Here is an 18,404-nt window from a genome sequence, read left to right as displayed (position 1 = left end):
GCCAGCATCCAGGGGATGATGGGCACTTGCAAGCATGTCCTGTAGCCAAATCCATCCTCCCATAACCCCAAGGATTGCCCTGCAGTCAGAGACGGCTCTTTTTCATCCTGACACACTGAAGGAGGAAGCTACCCAATTACAAAGAGCTCCTGGGAACAAGCCAGCACTTTGCATTACTAGCACCCACATGCAAATGCTGCCAGCTTCCTCCACCCACCTTGCTCCTTCACCTGGATTTCCAGCCCTCTCCTTCCTTGAGAAGGAACCGTCTCTTAGCCCCACTGCCCTCCAAGTCAGAGCCTATGGTTTTGTTTCCCCCCGCCCTTGCCTGCCTGGCAATGGTTCTTACACAGGCCAGATGGCACCAAGTGCTTCTCTGGCTACAGCTAGCAGGAGCAGAGCCTTCTGGGGCACATTAGAGCAGTTTCTGCTGGGTAGGCAGCAAATGGAAAACAACCAGGCTCAGGAACTCCTGGCAGCGACATAGTGATGCAGCAGGCAGGGATAAGAGAAAATAAGAGCTGGAGAGTGAGGAAAAGGAAGGGTTTTTTCCCCTTCCAGCTTTGCAGCACGAGCCTGAGCAAAATGAGATCAGACCCTCTCTAAAAATGGCTCCCTGCTTCTCAGGGAAGGATGCCTAGCTACAGCTCCCTTTCTCAGTTGGCAGGGGCAGCACCGTTGAAGTGCCCGGGGCCCCGGACAGCAATGGATGAATAAGCAGCTGGAGCAAGTTTAACCCCCAGAGAAGGCAGAGGCGATGCTGGTAGAGAGACAAACAAGCCAAACAAATGAGGGTATATTGACCTCGTCTTCCTGGGGTTGATCTGCTGCTCCCCCCTCTGCTGCCACATCATCACCACCACAATACCCTAAATCCTTCACATCCCTGTGCTGTAGGAAAAGATTGTTACCTCACTTAGGCAACTGAGGTCTGGGGAGGTTAAGTGACTCACCCAAGGTCCTACAAAGTGTCTCTGGCAGAGGCACAATTGAACCCAGATCTCCTGAGTCCACATCCGGTGCCCTCTATTCATCAAGACACATTCACAATGCACAATCTCATGGCATTGGAGTCACTGTTACGCCTAGACTCACGAATAGGAACCCTAGTGAGGCATGTTTTCTCCCACCCGTAGCTGGCCTGTAGGATGCACCCAGTGTCTTCCAGATGAGGGCCCAGCCACAGTGAGTCACGCTCCTGTCACCTCCAGGCTGGATTGCTATAGCTGACCCTACTGGAGCGGACTACAAGGGCCACACACAATAGCTTCAGATGTGAGATAATGTCTCGAACCCAGACCCACCGTGTCGCACAGCAAGAGCCATACCCGCTGCACCACCACGCTGCAAGGGTGGATGAGGAAACTGCAGCCGATACTCCACAAACAGGGGCTGCACCGGTTGACTCAGCAGGATCAGCAGACCGCTGATGAGACCCCTCTTCACATAAAGCTGCCCTTTCTGGCCACACCCCTTGTCTGAGCAACTAGTTGCTAGACCTGCGGCTGAGACCAAGTTCCTGCTTCCTCCAAGTTATCTGGCCTCATTCCTCTCCGACTATTTTGGATTCCAGCTTGACTCTTGATGAGACTTCTGGCTCTGACTCCGGCTGCGGCCCTTGGCACGAATCCTGACCATGATGCTACTCCGGGCTCCAACCAGTAGGTCGGACCACCCACGTTACAGACCTGCAGCACCCACTCACCCACCGTCTGGATGAGGAGGCTCAACAGGAGCCCATCTCACTGGCATTTTGTTCTCTCCATTGATGCCTTGGCTGTTTCTGGAGTCACTTTGACTGGTCCTATATTTCCAGCTCTTACGGGCTAGGATCCAGCCATCTTGGACTCTCCATAACCCATGGGAACAGCTGACAGAGCCCAGAGTCAGACAGGGTGGTCTAGCAAGGAAGAAATGAACTGTGGAAGTCCTTTTGTATTGGCTGCCTGGGGCTTGTCTCCACAGCAAGGTTAACTCATGTTATAGCTCGGTTGTTCCTGTTAACTTTATCCCTGTCCCCACACACAAACCCTCGCTCGTGTGCAGCAGTGCTAGCGACTCAAGTTGGCTGGTGTAGCTAGGGGTAAAGGCTAAAGCCCAAATGAGCCCAACCCCTTACCTGCTGCCAGCACCACCACCCTGCAGAGTGAAGACAGTCGGGTAACCCTTGAGTGTTGCTAGTCCTCCAGTGCTTTCCCATAACTCCCCTGGGCCGTACGTTCTTGCTACCTACCTAGTCCCTTCTTCCAAACTGGAAGGCACCAGCCAATTCATAGAGACGAGAGACAGTCCATGGGGGGCTCAGTTTACTGCTGTGCTCAGAACCATGCCGTGTGCTCCCAGAAGCCTTAGCACCACGCACAAGCGAGTGCAGGATCAGCACGGACACAGGGCATTACAGCAACTGGAGCGCTAGGCCCAGGCTACAGTTACCTTGCTCAGGGCTTTGGAGGAAAAAATAAATAAATCATGCCACGTATGCTGTAGTTAGGTTGACCTAACTTCCAGAGGAGACGTGGCTAGGTTGACGGAGGATTCATCTGTCTACCTAGCTACCACCTCCAAGAGATGGATTAACTACACGGATGGAAAAATCCCAGCCATCGAAGTAGGAAGCGTCTACACACAGCACTTCAGTGGCACAGTTGCAGCACCAGCGCTGTGCTGCTATAGTGTAGACATGCCCTTATTTCTGTGCATGGCTGCTCTCACTTGTGCTAGGATAACACGAGAGAAGTAATTCAAGTGAAATTCATTTGAGCTGACTCCGCAATGAAGATGCTCCCTATTAGTCTAGTAACCTTTCCCAGATGGGTCTTTGTTCCACCCCACGACTGTCCAAACACCCTTGGGGAAACCCACTGGGGCTGGTTTGCCAGGCCAAACTTTGCAGGTAGTTTATTCAAAAGCCACGAGCGGGAGTTATTCCGACAAAGGTAGAGATGCTTAATGAAAGAGTAAGTCAGAGAGAGCTCTCCATCACTGAGTAACATCTTAAGGTGTCAGAAAAGAACCGGACGTTCCATTTAGCCATCACACAGGCACGGAGAATCCAAGAGCCATTATTTCTATTTTCAGATAAGGTATCAGAGAAGCAAAACGAGAATGTAATATCAGATCAGAGTGGATGTGCCAGAAAAAACAACAGCAGATCAACACCTGCCGGAATAAATCAATAACCTATGTGAAATTTCTGCAGGCACAGGCAGGGTTCATTCAAGAAATCCTTGGAACTTGCATTACTCTTTATTAGCAGCTGAAGAGTCTGTTTGGGCTACACATGGAGCTTTGACAAGTAGTTGATTAAAGAGCAATGTAACTCAGAGCAAATTCCTTAAATGATGCTGGCTGTTCCCTAGAGAACTCCTGCCATGTATATTTTTTGTGGTAGGTTAATTAAATATTAACTGATTATTTAAAAAGTATTCACAGCAGTTTGGCAATTATTGCCTTGATGTTATTTATCTTTTTATTTATAAAAAATGTGCCTAGTTACATATCTTAGGGCATGTACATAATTTTTTTTTTAAACCTAAAAGCTTATTGATACAAAGCAATAAAGAGAAGTTTCAAATCAAATTGGTTAAGTTTTTCCATACCCGAAAAGCAGCCATCTGCAGCGTGTGTCCCTCGTCTCTGCAATGGTCTGCATTGCACGGAACACAAAACAGCTAGGTCACACCTGGCCCTTGGAGATTTTTTATGAAACACTCCAAGCATCACAAAAACCAACAACAAAGTCCACACAATACAACATAAAGAAACATTAAAATATTAAAAAATAAAAAACAGAGACTGTACTGTTCCAAGACAACACAACCCTCCCCTTCCTTCCAACACTGGCTAAGCCTCTGTCTCTGCAACAAGAGAGCTACATGCCCTTGTCTCCCTGGCCAATTCTCGGGCCTCCATCTCCTCTACCCAGTTGGCCAGAGGGGAAAACTTGTGGCTCAACTCTATAGGTAAGAGAATAGATCCTGGAAGGAGAGGAGAAACAACCAGGGGCCACAGCCCTAGAGAATCCCCTTCACCTGAGCTAAGACCCCCGATACCTCACCACCCCTCTAGCCTCCTCTGTTTGACAGGGGCTTCTGTGAGCTGCCCCCCCGTCCAGAGCAGAGTTGCCTGCCCCCGGGGAAAAAGGGAGATGCTTCGGGGGAAATCGGTGCAGAGAGAGCAGCCTAGAGGGCAACTGAGGAGAGGAAGCCCCTTCCTCCTCATCAGCCCCACCAGTTGCTGCTGCTGAGACTCTACCAGAAGAGCTCTCAGCATGAGGCCCAACAAGCTACACCCCTTTTGCTGCAGCTCCAGCACCTCCTCTCCCTGCAGGTACCTCCACCTCCCTTTTCTCCCCCTCCACTTCTAAGTACTCACTGGAGCTCTGCTCTTCCACCTCCCTTCTCAGCTGCCTCCTCTTGTCCTAAAGGGTGGTCGTTATCCCTGCTCCAAGCTGACGTCCTCTGCCGACCCACAATCTCCCCTGGCATGCTCTGAACTGAGAGCCTTCCCTTCCCCTGCCTGACCCCTGAGCTTCGCCTCCACAAGCTTACCAGTTGCTCACCGCCTTGAAACCCTTCCCCAGCCACAACTGAGAGAGCTGATTCCAGATGCAGTGTCCCACTTGGTCCTTGCTGCGAACGATGGGCTCTCCGAAAACACCCTTCTTCACTGTGCCCCTAAACCGTGCGTCACAAGAATTGTCCCTTCTGGGGTACAGAGCTGCCCCTGACACTCAAATGTGCAGTATTTCAAATAACTGCCTGCAAATTGTTCCTCAGACCATTACAGCTGTGGGGCTGCCCCACATCGTTAACATAACCCCTTCCCCTGGCACATCCCCCAAACTGAGCAAGTGCATTAATCTATTATCTACCAAACTCCTCCTCAGCTTAACCAGAATGGACAGGGGACTATGTCTAATTCCCAGCCAGCTGTAACTTTTTCCCTCCCTTGTCAGTATTGTTGTTTCTTACCTTAACCAATTCTCAATTAATTCATAAGGAACTGTCTTGTTTCTCAGAGGGCTTCCAAGAACTCTCCGTTAGGGAGTTGTTACAAAAGCAGAGGTCAACCTCCCTTGACCCTGGCAGCTGAATTGCTGCTATGAGGTCTGAAGGCACAAATGGCTTTCAACACAGGATTCTCCAGTAAGAGATCTCTCTTTCTGGCTTTGGTGTTGTTAGGGAAGCGGATCACAAACGGACCATGTACCTCCACACCCATCACCAGTTAGTTGTCCCTGTCCCCCCACATCCATCCTTCCCCCTGTCCCATCCCACCTCCCAGACTCAGCCTCCTGCCCTACCTACTGGCTACCATCCCTTCCTCCTGGTTGCTTCAAGGCCTCTGCATAAGATATCACCGCCCCTACCACACCCCACTATGTGGGGGCAAAGGCAGTGTCTGATTGCAACCCCTAGTTGTCATTGTCCTGTTCTGTACTAGGGGCCTCAGCTACAGAGAAGATCCAGGCAGTTCTTTCTTCTGCTGTGTCCATACCACACTGACCTCTGCAATAGTCCCACTATCCCAGAGAGCTCAAGCAGTCTCATCCCCATCTTCCTGAGGCTTTTTGTTATCCTCCCCTTTCACTTGGGAGACTCTTGTGCTGCAGTCAGGGTGGTTCATCCCAACCTGCTCCTCTGTTCCACAGCCATCTCTCTCCTTGGTACAGCCCTCAATCCAAGCTCTGTAAGAGTAGTGACTGCCTTCACCACCTGCCCCCTACTAGGCTCTCCCCTAGTCATGGGTGACTCACCAGGTACCTGGGGAGCTACTCACTACACCCCAGGCCTCTGCTGTTCCTTTGGCATTGCAAACCAGTCTCCTCTGCTGCGGCCACACCTGCTGCTTCCTCCATTGTCATCATCATCAGCTGCTGCTGCTCCCAGACCTTCTGACTCGATCACCACCACCAGAGGGGAGAGTGAGGGGCCCGGCTTGTGCCCCTGTTCTCCTTCCACCATTCCTGGCTTTACCTCATTCTGTTCCTCTTCCTGCTCTATACTGGAATTTGTTACAGCCACCATACCCAGCCATGCCTATCCTTCTGCACCAAAGCCTAGGACTGTTGCTGCAGGATAGCTCTTCATCAACCCCTGGGTTTTCTTCCCCAACCTCTCCAAACTATGGGCCCTCCTGAACGCCAACATCCTCCTCTGTCCCCCTCACTGCTCCCAGAAGTCTGCTGGTTGCAAGAATTCCCCTGGGTGGGGCAGGCTCCTCAGAGAAGCCCTTCACCCAAACTGACACTTGGAAGACAGGCCCCATTTCTCCTGCCCCAGCCCTTGTGGTCTGTCTTGAACCACTCCCCATAATCTCTTCTTTGTGCCATTCCATTAGTACTTGCCCTCCCAATGCCTCCATCTGTCTTCCCTTCTTTTTCCTTCTCCTTTTTCTACCCTTCCCTCCTCAAATGAGAACCTTACAGCAGAAAATCAGACCTTCCCTACAAATCCCTTGAGCCTCCATCCTAAAACTACTAAGTACCTGCAGGTCCTTCTAACACACCAGCCATCTTGTTCCTCTCACCTACAGCTAGCTAGTCCGGGTCCTACCCTTCCTCTGACAGGCTGCACAAGGGGGAATGAGGCAACCCAGGTTCACCTGGGACTAATTAACTCACTGAGGAACTGGGAGGCAGTTAATTAAACGAAGCACCTGTAGATGATAAAAGGCAGCTACTCCCACAGGGTTAGGTTAGAGAACATAGGCCTCTAGGGATGAGGAACAGCTCTAAGAAAAAGAAAGCCCCTCCCCCCCGGAATGAGCTTCTCAGGGGGAGCTGGTGAGGGTGTTCACTAGGGAGGGAACCTGAAGAAGAAAGCTCCTAAATGTGGGTCTGACAGGGAGGAGGCATGAGTGCTAAATCTCAGTGGACCTGATCCCGTGGACGGACTTCACCAAGTAGTAGCAGAAGCTCTGGAACAGAGGAATTCTAGGTTTTTCCAAGGAAGGTTTGTCATGGTCTGATTCCTGTGGGGACCTAGACCCAAGAGGCCCCAGCTCCAGAAGAGGGTTCTGGGTCTAGAGGCCCTGATGGGTGAGGGACTTGAAGATAAATTGGGTTGATGGACCAAAGTTAACTAATCTCCTGACTCTCTAGCTGGGGATGCTGGGGTGGAGGCCTATTGGTATAAAGTTCCATGTTTGGGTTTAATAAACTAGACCCCTGAAGGGGTGCCATTCAAAATATATATATATATATATATATAAACTTCCTTGGGCTTATTGAATGCCCATTGGAGAAACTGAGGCACTGATGTAATTGTGAATGCTAAGCTGGGCCTGATCGGGTGTGCTCCAGGAGCACAAGCTGCCTGTCTTGTCAAACAGTAGAGTCCTGTGACATAAAGATGCAGCACACAGAAAGACCCCCCAAAATAACCTCAACCTGACCTCCCACAAAAGCCACGAAAGAGAAATGGGTTATGCAGCACTTTCTAAAAATCTATCAAATCCAGGCCTTGTTTAACTAGTTGAGCAAGTGAATTCTTTAGGTAGGGCTGGGCCTTTCTTAGGGCCTGGCCTTCCCCCAGCAAAAACATTTTGGTACTGTGCTTGGGATTTTCGAAGGTGTCTAAGCTATTCCATGCTGGATGGTTGACAATTTTCTATCAAGACTGTTTTTATTGTCAGAAAATGGTGTTTTCAGCTACACAAAAGGTTTTTTTTTTTTTTTTAAATCAACTGTCTGTGCTGTGGAAAACTTGACTTGTTTTTAATCAAAAAACTGAACTCCCCAAATATTTCATTTTAGATAAGCCACCACAGTGTCACATGGGAGTTGTGGTTCTGTTCCTCCTTTCTCTGCTGGGCTCCCCCATGGACTACATTTCCTATTGTGCACTGCCTCCCCTCTCGGGGGGGGGGAAGGGAGGGAGAAATGACTATAGTGCATGATAGGAGATGTAGTCCAGCCAAGGAGTATAGCTATAGAGGAGAACACAAGCAGGAGGCACCTGAACTACAACTCCCATGAGTCAGCCTGACAGAAGTTCCAAATCAGTTTGTTTTTGGCTAAAATATTTCAACTTTTTGTCAAAGTTTTTTTTTTTTTTTATTTTATTTTAAACAAGGGGTGTGGGGGATTCCAACCAGCTCTATTAAGCAACCCATTCAATAGGAGTTGAGGCCAGATTGTCAAGAGCTCTGTTCCACTTAGGCACTGAAACAAGAACCAGGCTTTTGAGAGAGATCTGTACTCACCGGCTGAGCTTTCTGAGGCTTTGGCTACACTTGCATTTCAAAGCGCTGCCGCGGCAGCGCTTTGAAGCGCTAAGTGTAGTCAAAGCGCCAGCGCTGGGAGAAAACTCTCCCAGCGCTGTCCGTACTCCACTTCCCTGTGGGGAATAACGGACAGCGCTGGGAGCACGGCTCCCAGCGCTGGGGCTTTGACTACACTGGCGCTTTGTAGCACCGCAATTTGCAGCGCTGCAGAGGGTGTGTTTTCACACCCTGCTGCAGCGCTGCAAATTTGTAAGTGTAGCCAAGCCCTCTGAGAGAGCTTCTCCAAATGGCTGTGGGAGCCGGGAGGTACTACTGGTGGCAATGCTTAGTGGCACTCCTACGCCTGGTGTGCTCTCTTTTCACCAATGTTCTTGCGAATGAAACTCACTCACAGAATGGGGCTGGTTTTCCCAGGCTCTTGTTAAACCCTTGAACTGCAATCATAAGGCAAGAAGCTGATGCAGTTACGCTGAAGAAGTGGTGAAATAGGCCTGTGGCTAATACTGCCTGTGTCTACTTTCTAGACAGTGGTTCCGGATGGGGCACTTTGTTCTTCCCCAGGATCTAGTTGAGATTGACCCTTATCCAGTCCCAGTCAAGACAAGGGATCATATGGGTTGTGGAAAACATCCAGAAGATATGGGCGACAAGAGCAATATCCATTTCCTCCATACAAGGAGTTTTTCACCTTCCCCTCACAAGGTAGATGATCTAGGGCAGTGGTTCTCAAACTGTGGGTCGGGACCCCCTTTTAATGAGGTCATCAGGGCTGGCTTAGACTTGCTGGGGCCTGGGGCCAAAGCCCAAGGGCTTCAGGATTCTGGTTGCAGGCCCCTTGCATGGGGCTGATGCTGCTGAGATTCTGCTTTGCCTCCCCGCCACCACCCAGGGAGGTGGGGCTTGGGCAAGCTCAGGCTTTGGTCCCCCCTCCTGGGGTCGTGAAGTAACTGTTGTTGTCAGAAGGGGGTCGTGGTGCAATGGAGTTTAAGAATCCCTGATGTAGGGGGCTGACTGGATGTAGGCAGCTTCTAGATCAGTGATCACCAACCCAGCGATCGTGATTGACTGGCGATCCTGGGGACTCTCTATCACAATCTTCGGCCACGGGGCTGCCTGCCATGGCCCCACACTGCTCCTGGGAGGTACCAGCACTCCCCAATGGCCCTGGGAGGGGCAGGGCCCAGGGGTCTATGTGTGCTGCTCCTGCCGGCAAGCACTGCCCCCGCAGCTCCCATTGGCCAGGAAGGGGGAACTGTGGGCAATGGGAGCTTTGGGGGTGGTGCCTGCAGAGAGGGGTGGTGCACAAAGCCATATGCCCCCCGCCCCTCCCAGGAGCCACAGGGGCACATTGGCCCCTTCTGGGAGTGGTGTGGGGCCTTGATAGGCAGGGAGCCTGCCTTAGCCTTGCTGTGCTGCCGACCGAGGTAAGTGCCGCCCGGCAGGAGGCTGCACCCCAGCCCTGAGCCAGCACCCCAAGCCCCTGCCCCAGCTCTGAGCCCCCTCCCAGAGCCAGCATCCCAAACCCCCTCCTATACCCCAAACCCCTTCCTGCACCCTGAGCCCCCTTCCAGAGCCAGCATCCCAAACCCCTTCCTGCACCCTGAGCCCCCTTCCAGAGCCAGCACCCCCTCCTGCACCCCAACATTCGGCCCCAGCCCAGAGCCCCCTCCCACACTGTAAACCCCCCAGCCCAGAGCCCGCACCCTCTCCTGAACCCCAACCTCCTGCCCCAGCCTGTTGAAAGTGAGTGAGGGTGGGGGAGAGCGAGCAATGGAGAGAGTGGGGCTTGGAGTGAGCGGGGCAGGGCTTTGGGAAGGGGCAGGGCCGTGGGGAAGGGCCGGGGTAGATCCTGGGTTGCCCTTAAATTCAAAAAACGATCTTGGGTGTAAAAAGGTTGGAGACCACTGTTCTGGATGAAGTAGCAGCAGCTGCAGAGCAGAGCCCTCTTCCACCCATTGTCAGCTGGTCTGGAAGCTACCATCCTTCCTTTTAGAAGTGACCTCACATAAGTGATCTGCTTCTTTGCCACTGCCAGACAGGATCACTGCAATATGCTCTGTACAGGGCTACATCCAAGAACCACTCAGCTAAGCTAGGGCTGAAAGCAGCTACCATGTTTAGCAGTATGTCTCCCTTGGAGCATGTGAAACCTGCGGTCTATAGCCTGCACGGGCTTCTCCTTCATTTCTGGGTGCAAATTAAAGATCTGAGGCGTGATTCTCCATCACGCTGCATGACAGGTTGCTAATTACACCAGTGCAATGCAAGTGTAAAACGCTGCCAGATCAAAATGCATTAGGCCTGCTTTAGATATTGTTTTTGTGCCTATTTTGGTTAGAACTGTGATTTTTTTTTCCCCCCTACCAAAATAGTTATACCAGTAAAACTCCTAGCGTGGAGATAGCTATACCACTATAAAGGTCCCGTACACTGGGAAAGCTTATTCCCTTTATGGGAAAGAGTCATACCGTTATACCAGTATGACTCTCAGGGCTGGGTTGCACCATTCTATACTGGTGTAGTTAAAATGATACAACTTTTGTGTTTAGACAAGGCCTTAGAGTTGTGAGTTCTCTGCCCCTCAGTACCATCCTGCTAACGTGGGATGAGGAAGATGTTAATCTCTCCAGGGGATTGGTTTTATTTCTCCACCACCTCTTCTTGCCAAGATGAAATCAAAAGAATTGAGGCATCTTTTGGTTCAAAGTATAAAGACCCGGTCAAAGGGAGGGGGGAGGAGATTGCTGGGGGAAAGTTGTGCAGGCTGGAAAGGCAGTGAAGTTTGGGAGCTAGCGAAATCATCTCGAGCACGTAATGCCAGTGAAGCCCTGAAAGGGCATAGGAATGGCCGCTCTTCAGCGGATGCTGTCTCATCCCACTAATAATGCTTGGCACTTCCAAGTCCAGTGCTTTTCAGCCATAGATCTCAAATTGCTTGCCAAGGTGCGTGAGTTATCCCCACTTTACAGATGGGCAAGTGGAGACATGGAGAGGTTAAATGACTCACCCAAGGTTACACCGTAAGTGGCAGCCTGGTCTCCTGACTTGGAAAGTCAATGTTCTATCCAATAGACCATGCTGCCTCCCACAGTCTGGTGGGTAGGAATCTCCAGCTCATTTTTCAATACCAGTTAACCAATGTGTGTGAAAGTGTAGTGCAAATGATAGTAATAATACCCAGCTCTAATCTAGTTCTTTTCATCTGTAGATATCAAAGTGCTTCACAAAAGAGGTCAGTATCATTATCCTCCCTCTTTTTTACAAATAGGTAAACTAAGGCACAGAGAGGGGAAGTGATATACTCCAGATCACCCAGCCTGATAGCTGTAGAACCAGGACTCTCCAGTGTCTCAGTCCAGTGATCTATCCACTAGGCCATACTGCTTCTCCTGAAGGTAAGTTGAATTTCTCATATGTTAGCTAGTTGAGCTGCTCTTGTTAAAATACCAATTGTCATGGCTACATTAATACATGTAAAATACACTTTCCCCTAGTGAAGACAAGGCCAAAAGGGGTTAATTCAGAAAGGTCAGTACTCTGCTCTTACTGGGAAATCAGTGCAAGAAGGAGCTGCTGCTGCTCTGGATGCCTCTCGGAGTGCACCTGGGCTTACGCTGCAGAACTGTCAGCACTCCTACATGCAATTATTAACGCCCCTATCTGTGGCCCTTTGCTGTACTGTTGGAAGTTCCTGGGTTCCAACCAATCCAGGTTGCTGGGTCTTTGTTCCCATCCTGGGAAGTTTTGTTTTTCTTTCTTTCTTTCAGTCTGTTCTTTAAATTAACCCTACAACATCTTTAACCCTCTAGTTCAGGGGTAGGTAACCTATGGCACGTAAGCTGATTTTCAGTGGCCCTCACACTGCTGTTCCGGGGGGCTCTGCATTTTAATTAATTTTTAAATGAAGCTTCTCAAACATTTTAAAAACCTTATTTACTTTACATACAACAATAGTTTTGTTATATATTATAGACTTAGAGACCTTCTAAAAACGTTAATGTGTGACTGGCACGCGAAACCTTAAATTAGAGTGAATAAATGAAGACACAGCACAGCACTTCTGAAAGGTTGCCAACTCCTGCTGTAGTTCTTCCATGCCACTTCAGGAACTGGAGGAAGAGCAAAGCATTTCAGATGTCTTAGAGCCAGCTCCCATACCACCTACCTCACCTCTCTCCATTCGCCTTCCCTGCCAATTGCACACAGCTTCTGTCTGCTGTGGCCGGACCAGCATAGCCAGGGCCGGCGCTTCCATTAGGCGACCCTAGGCGGTCGCCTAGGGCGCCAGGATTCGGGGGGCGGCATTTTGTGTGCTCCCCACAGGGCGCATGGGAGCTTCCGGTTCCGCTCCCGTCGCGCTGCCGAAGAAGGAGCTTCTGACGACGTGCCGCGGAAAACAGCAGCAGGCAATCGAGCAGCTCAATGACTGCCGCTGTTGCCTGCGGCATTTTGGCGGAGGGTCCTTCTTCGGCGGCGCGATGGGAGTGGAACTGGAAGCTCCCGCGTGCCCCGTGGGGAGCGCACAAAATGCCGCCCCCCGAATTCTGCCTAGGGCACCAGAAACCCTGGCACCGCTCCTGAGCACAGCTACTAATCTACCTGCCTGCTAGGCCTGATGCCTTCCCTGTTTGCGCCTCTAATTCCCCTATTGCTAGTGTATCTTTATCAGTGGGCCCAGCTCCTAGCCCCCCACTTCTTCTCTGAGACCCTTTCTAGAGCAGGAAATTGGACATCTTTCAATCATTGCTTTTTTTGGTTGCCATCCTGGTGTGTACTCACAGTGCTGCTCGCTACAGGATGAAGGCACCAGACCTGCTATGTCGTCTGTCTTCAAAGGAGAGTTTTCCCAGACTCTCACCTGAGTTTTTGCCCTAGCCACCCTATTGTCCTGTGACTGGGTTCAGTGTGCAGTCCAGCTGAGTGAGGGGTCGTTACCACTTACCCTGCAATTCTGGGCACCTTTACAAGGCGTTGTTGCTGTAGCTGAGATGCTCACAACCAGCGCACAAGCACATAGTCACACCTTGAAGCATCAGTGTGCTAGACACCCCTGGTTCAGCAATCCTGACTCCCGGCAGCCTGTCTGCAGCCCCGCAGTAGCTTCCAGTGACCTTAACACGCACATACTCCCAAACTGTCCCCAAACCGTGTGCTCTGCAATGCCAGCCCTCTCCTGGACAGTTAAGAGAACAATAAGGTTTCTTTGTGCCTCAGAAGACACCAACCACATCACAGCTTATTAACTTCACTGGGGTAAATACACCCTTCCATTTAACCACCGCATTGAGTTGGTTTATAGTGAAAATAAAACCAGCTTATTAACAGTAAGACATAGGTTAAGTGGTGCCAAGTAAAAGGAATTCAGTTAGAAAGGGCTACAAGCAAATCAAAGTGAAAACATGCATTTACAAGTCTAAAATTTAATCGAGCAAGGTACAGGCTTTGTTCAAGACGGTTTCTCACTTACATTCAAGTTTCTTAAGACTTCAGCCCACCCCCTTGGTTGAAGGACCCATCTTTCTCCACTTGCAAAAGCTCTGTTTCCGGGAGTCTGTCTAGTGATGGATGCCACAGATGGCTTCTCTCCTTGCTTATATCTTCCAAAGTTCAATGAACATGTTTCAAGAGGCAGGATGACCTCATGTTTTCCTTCCGGTGGTCTTCCCATCCCCCTGCTGACTTATATGTAAATAGAGCTTCCATTGTTTCTGGTCACATCTTACTTAATTTAACTGGAGACAGGTAAATAGCTGCTTTCCCTCCTGTCTGGGAGGAAACCTTTTTCTCCCTGTTTGGCCACAGACTTTAAAACATAATATCATTAAATATCCATACTTCCTCATATAGTGTTAATATAGACATTTTGCAATTATATTAATTACTAGTGTGTCGTTAGCTTTCAAAAAAGACTTCATTCTGTGCACTTTTATAATACAGTAATATTGTACACAATGCTTATCACTTGGGGTTCAGTCTTTGTTTTTCTAGATCAGTAAACCTTGGAAGCGGATTCTTCTGAGGGTCACCACTCAAATTAAAGTTTATTCACTCTGTGAGGAAGGCGACATGGAGTATGGTGGTGAAGGAAGCTCCATGCTCTTTCTTCCCCCACTTCTCAACTTAATAGCTTTGTTTACCTAATATGTAAAAATGGACCGCCTTTGTCTGAAGATCAGGTTGGTCAAAGAACCAAATATACGTTCCTTTGTCTAAGGCAGACCCATTTACAAACCCCTGACATGTCTGATTTTAACACCTTTTAGTCATCTTTTGGTCTGTGATGGGATGTTAGACGGGGTGGGATCTGAGTTACTACAGAGAATTCTTTCCTGGGTGCTGGCTGGTGAGTCTTGCCCACATGCTCAGGGTTTAACTGATCGCCATATTTGGGGTCGGGAAGGAATTTTCCTCCAGGGAAGATTGGCAGAGGCCCTGGAGGTTTTTCGCCTTCCTCTGCAGCGTGGGGCACGGGTCACTTGCTGGAGGATTCTCTGCACCTTGAGGTCTTTAAACCACGATTTGAGGACTTCAGTAACTCAGACATAGATTAGGGGTTTGTTACAGGAGTGGGTGGGTGAGATTCTGTGGCCTGCATTGTGCAGGAGGTCAGACTAGATGACCATAATGGTCCCTTCTGACCTTAAGTCTATCAGTCCATCTAGGGTTGCCAGTTTTGGTTGGCCATATTCCTGGAGGTTCCATCACATGACATAATCTTTAATTAAAGATTAATTTTAATAGGGCTGCCAAGAGATTAAAAAAATTAATTGTGTGATTAATCACACTGTTAAACAATAATAGAATACCATTTATTTAAATATTTTGGATGTTTTCTACATTTTCAAATATATTGATTTCAATTACAACACAGAATACAAAGTGTACAATGCTCACTTTATATTTATTTTTTATTACAATATTTGCATTGTAAAAAAAATTGTATTTTTCAGTTCACCTAATACAAGTACTGTAATGCAATCTCTTTATCATGAAAGTTTAACTTACAAATGTAGAATTATGTACAAAAACCCCCCTGCATTCAAAAATAAAAATGTAAAACTTTAGAGCCTATAAGTCCATTCAGTCCTACTTCTTGTACAGCCAATTGCTGAGAGAAATAAGTTTATTTACATTTATGGGAGATAATGCTGCCCACTTCTTAATTACGTCACCTGAAAGTGAGAACAAGCATTTGCATGTCACTGTTGTAGCCAGCGTCGCAATCTATTTACATGCCAGATGCACTAAAGATTCATTTGTCCCTTGATGCTTCACTCACCATTCCAGAGGACATGCATCCATGCTGATGATGGGTTCTGCTCGATAATGATCCAAAGCGGTGCGGAATGATTCAAGGTCACTTTCATCATCTGAGTCAGATGCCACCAGGGGAAGGTTGATTTTCTTTTTTGGTGGTTTGGGTTCTGTAGTATCTACATCAGAGTGTTGCTCTTTTAAGACTTCTGAAAGCATGCGCCACACCTCGTCCCTCTCAGATTTTGGAAGGCGCTTTAGATTCTTAAATCTTGGGTCGAGTGCTGTAGCTATCTTTAGAAATTTCACATTGGTCTCTTCTGAACATTTTGTCAAATTTGCAGTGCAAGTGTTCTTAAAACTAACAACATGTGCTGGGGCATCATTCGAGATTTCTATGACATGAAATATATGGCAGAATGTGGGTAAAACAGAACAGGAGACTTACAATTCTCCCCCAAGGAGTTCAGTCACAAATGTAATTGACACTTTTTTTTTTTAAATGAACATCATCGGCATGGAAGCGTGTCTGCTGGAATAATAGCCGAAGCATGAAGGGGCATATGAATCTTGAGTGCATCTGGGATATAAATATCTTGCAATGCCAGCTACAACAGTGCCATGTGAACGCCTGTTCTCACTTTCAGATGACATTGTAATTAAGAAGTGGGCAGCATTATCTCCTGTAAATGTAAACAAACTTGTTTCTCTCAGTGATTGGCTGAACAAGTAGGACTAAGTGGACTTGTAGGCTCTGAAGTTTTACATTGTTTTGTTTTTGAGTGCAGCTATGTAACAAAAAACGTACTTTTGTAAGTTCAACTTTCATGATAAAGCGATTGCACTACAGTACTTGTATGAGGTGAATTGAAAAATACTATTTCTTTTGTTTATCATCTTTACAGTGCAAATATTTGTAATAAAAATAATATAAAGTGAGCACTGTACACTTTGTATTCTGTAATTGAAATTGATATATTCGAAAATGTAAAAAAACATCCAAAAACATTTAATATATTTCAACTGATAATCTATTAATATTGTGATTAATCGTGATTAATTTTTTGAGTTAATCGCGTGAGTTAACTGTGATTAATCAACAGCCCTAATTTTTAATTCCTGGAGACTCCAGGACAATCCTGGAGGGTTGGTAACCCTAGAACCCCTGCATATATCCATAACTCTTCATACCTACCATGTATGTATGTCATGCAAGAATATTAGTGTGAGTGAGTTATTATTTTTTAAATGGTACCCCACAGTGCATAGTTTGTAGCAAGATTATTACAATGGCATGTAGGGTGTGAATACAGGGGTCCTTAGGATCACCTGGTCATGCAGTAAAACCTTTTATCCAGGTTCAAAGGTGCTTTAAGCCCAGGTTAGCTAGCCCAGCTGGAGGGTGGGTGGGTTACAGCCCAGACTCGGCTTTAACTTGAGTGGGGAAACAAACCGCGCACTTTGCAGTGAGCATGCAGGCTAAATCACTTGAGTTCTGATAGGCCTGAGGCCATATTGTCCTGTCCTTCCACATACTCCCTCCTTCTGCACCAGAAGTCACCTATCCGTTTATATCCACCAGCTTGGTATTGAAGATCCACATTCCATGCAGCCTGCTACATTTCTACAAACACTTCCACAGAGATATTGTCTGGAAACTCCTCCTCCCGCTGTGCGCCAGCTGTCCCAGGCTGACACCAAGGCTCTGGTGCACCTCAGATGGGAGGTCAGTAAGCATCACGATTTGGGGAGATATATCTGAAATCGGGATGTCTCCAGGGTCATCTCCAAGAGACTCGCAGAGGCAAATATCTGTGATGAGTTCTCTGAGCCGGATGACTAATTTGAGATAGAGGAATGAATCCGAGGAAGTGAGCTGTAGCTCATGAAAGCTCATGCTAAAATAAATTTGTTAGTCTTTAAGGTGCCACAAGTACTCCTGTTCTTTTTGCGGATACACACTAACACGGCTGCTACTCTGAAACCTGTAATTTGAGATAATTACTTGCAAGTCTTAATGGCCCAGACAACCTACAAGCAAGGGTCTAACCGGGTATATAGGCACCTAATGCAAGTAGCCAGCTGCTCCAGTCTGCTCGAGGTGGCTATTTTGTTGGGGATGCTCTTTTCTCCCTCTGACAGACTACTCTGGCTGCAGCAAAGCCTGGCCCTACCCCTTTGCTGCCACAGCTCCTGCTTAAACCAGGGCCAGTTGCCTGGCTGTCCTCACAGCATCTATAGCTAAGGATCCGATTCTGTCACCGAGGTCATGGATTCCATGATTGCAATGGACCTCTGTGACTTGTTTGTCCAGCAGCCCCTGGGCTAGAGCAATGGCTGGTGGTCAGCCCCTGGCGGGGCTCTGAATGTTAGTCCTCCCCTTCCCCCTATTATAATATTAAAAGTCAAGGACAGGTCATGGGCATCTGTGAATTTTTGTTCATTGTCTGTGACATTTACTAAAAATCTTAACTTTATTTATATCTGAATGGCTCGGTCTGTCTTTTTAATGTGTTCTTCTCTAGGGGCTACACCTCCAGAGCAGACCTACTGGGCAGCTGAAATACAATAGACCCATAATATCTCCCCCACCCTCCCCACACACATCTCCCCACGCAACTCTCCTTCCATTCTTTCTATGCTGAGCAACAATATAAAAGCCTGGCCTCCCTGCCTCCTGCTGGGATCTTTTTAGATCTGAGGTGCTACTGCAATATACATAACTAGAAAGTCACATGCTTGGTGCTTCTGTAGGCTGAGTTCACCCAGGGACACTCTGCCTTCCACCAGTCCCTGTGCACCACCCTCCCAACCTCCTCTATTTCAGAGACTTCTTGAACGTTCTTGTTTCTTGTCTTTCTGTCTGGGAGCGAAGGCGTTTCCCGGTTCTGGTTTTCTGATGATTTCTCCTTCCACCCCCA

General features: G+C 48.3%; 1 long non-coding RNA gene across 3 annotated transcripts; it reads left to right on the top strand.

Annotated features, from left to right (window-relative positions):
• The first annotated feature begins 6,727 nt into the window (after positions 1 to 6,727).
• On the top strand, positions 6,728 to 17,203 carry LOC120391642. Of its 3 annotated transcripts, none has more exons than XR_005591425.1 (4): positions 6,728 to 6,956; positions 8,754 to 8,931; positions 11,498 to 11,624; positions 17,066 to 17,203. It is a non-coding gene; the product is annotated as an uncharacterized LOC120391642 (long non-coding RNA). The 3 variants fall into 3 exon arrangements; XR_005591424.1 differs by having other exon boundaries at positions 6,728 to 7,042; XR_005591426.1 differs by lacking the exon at positions 8,754 to 8,931.
• The last annotated feature ends 1,201 nt before the right edge of the window (positions 17,204 to 18,404 follow it).

Source organism: Mauremys reevesii, linkage group 26 (assembly GCF_016161935.1).
Source record: "Mauremys reevesii isolate NIE-2019 linkage group 26, ASM1616193v1, whole genome shotgun sequence".
Taxonomy (NCBI): Eukaryota; Metazoa; Chordata; order Testudines; family Geoemydidae; genus Mauremys; species Mauremys reevesii.
Note: the sequence above shows the minus strand (reverse complement) of the source record. Positions and strands in the feature narration are given on the sequence as shown.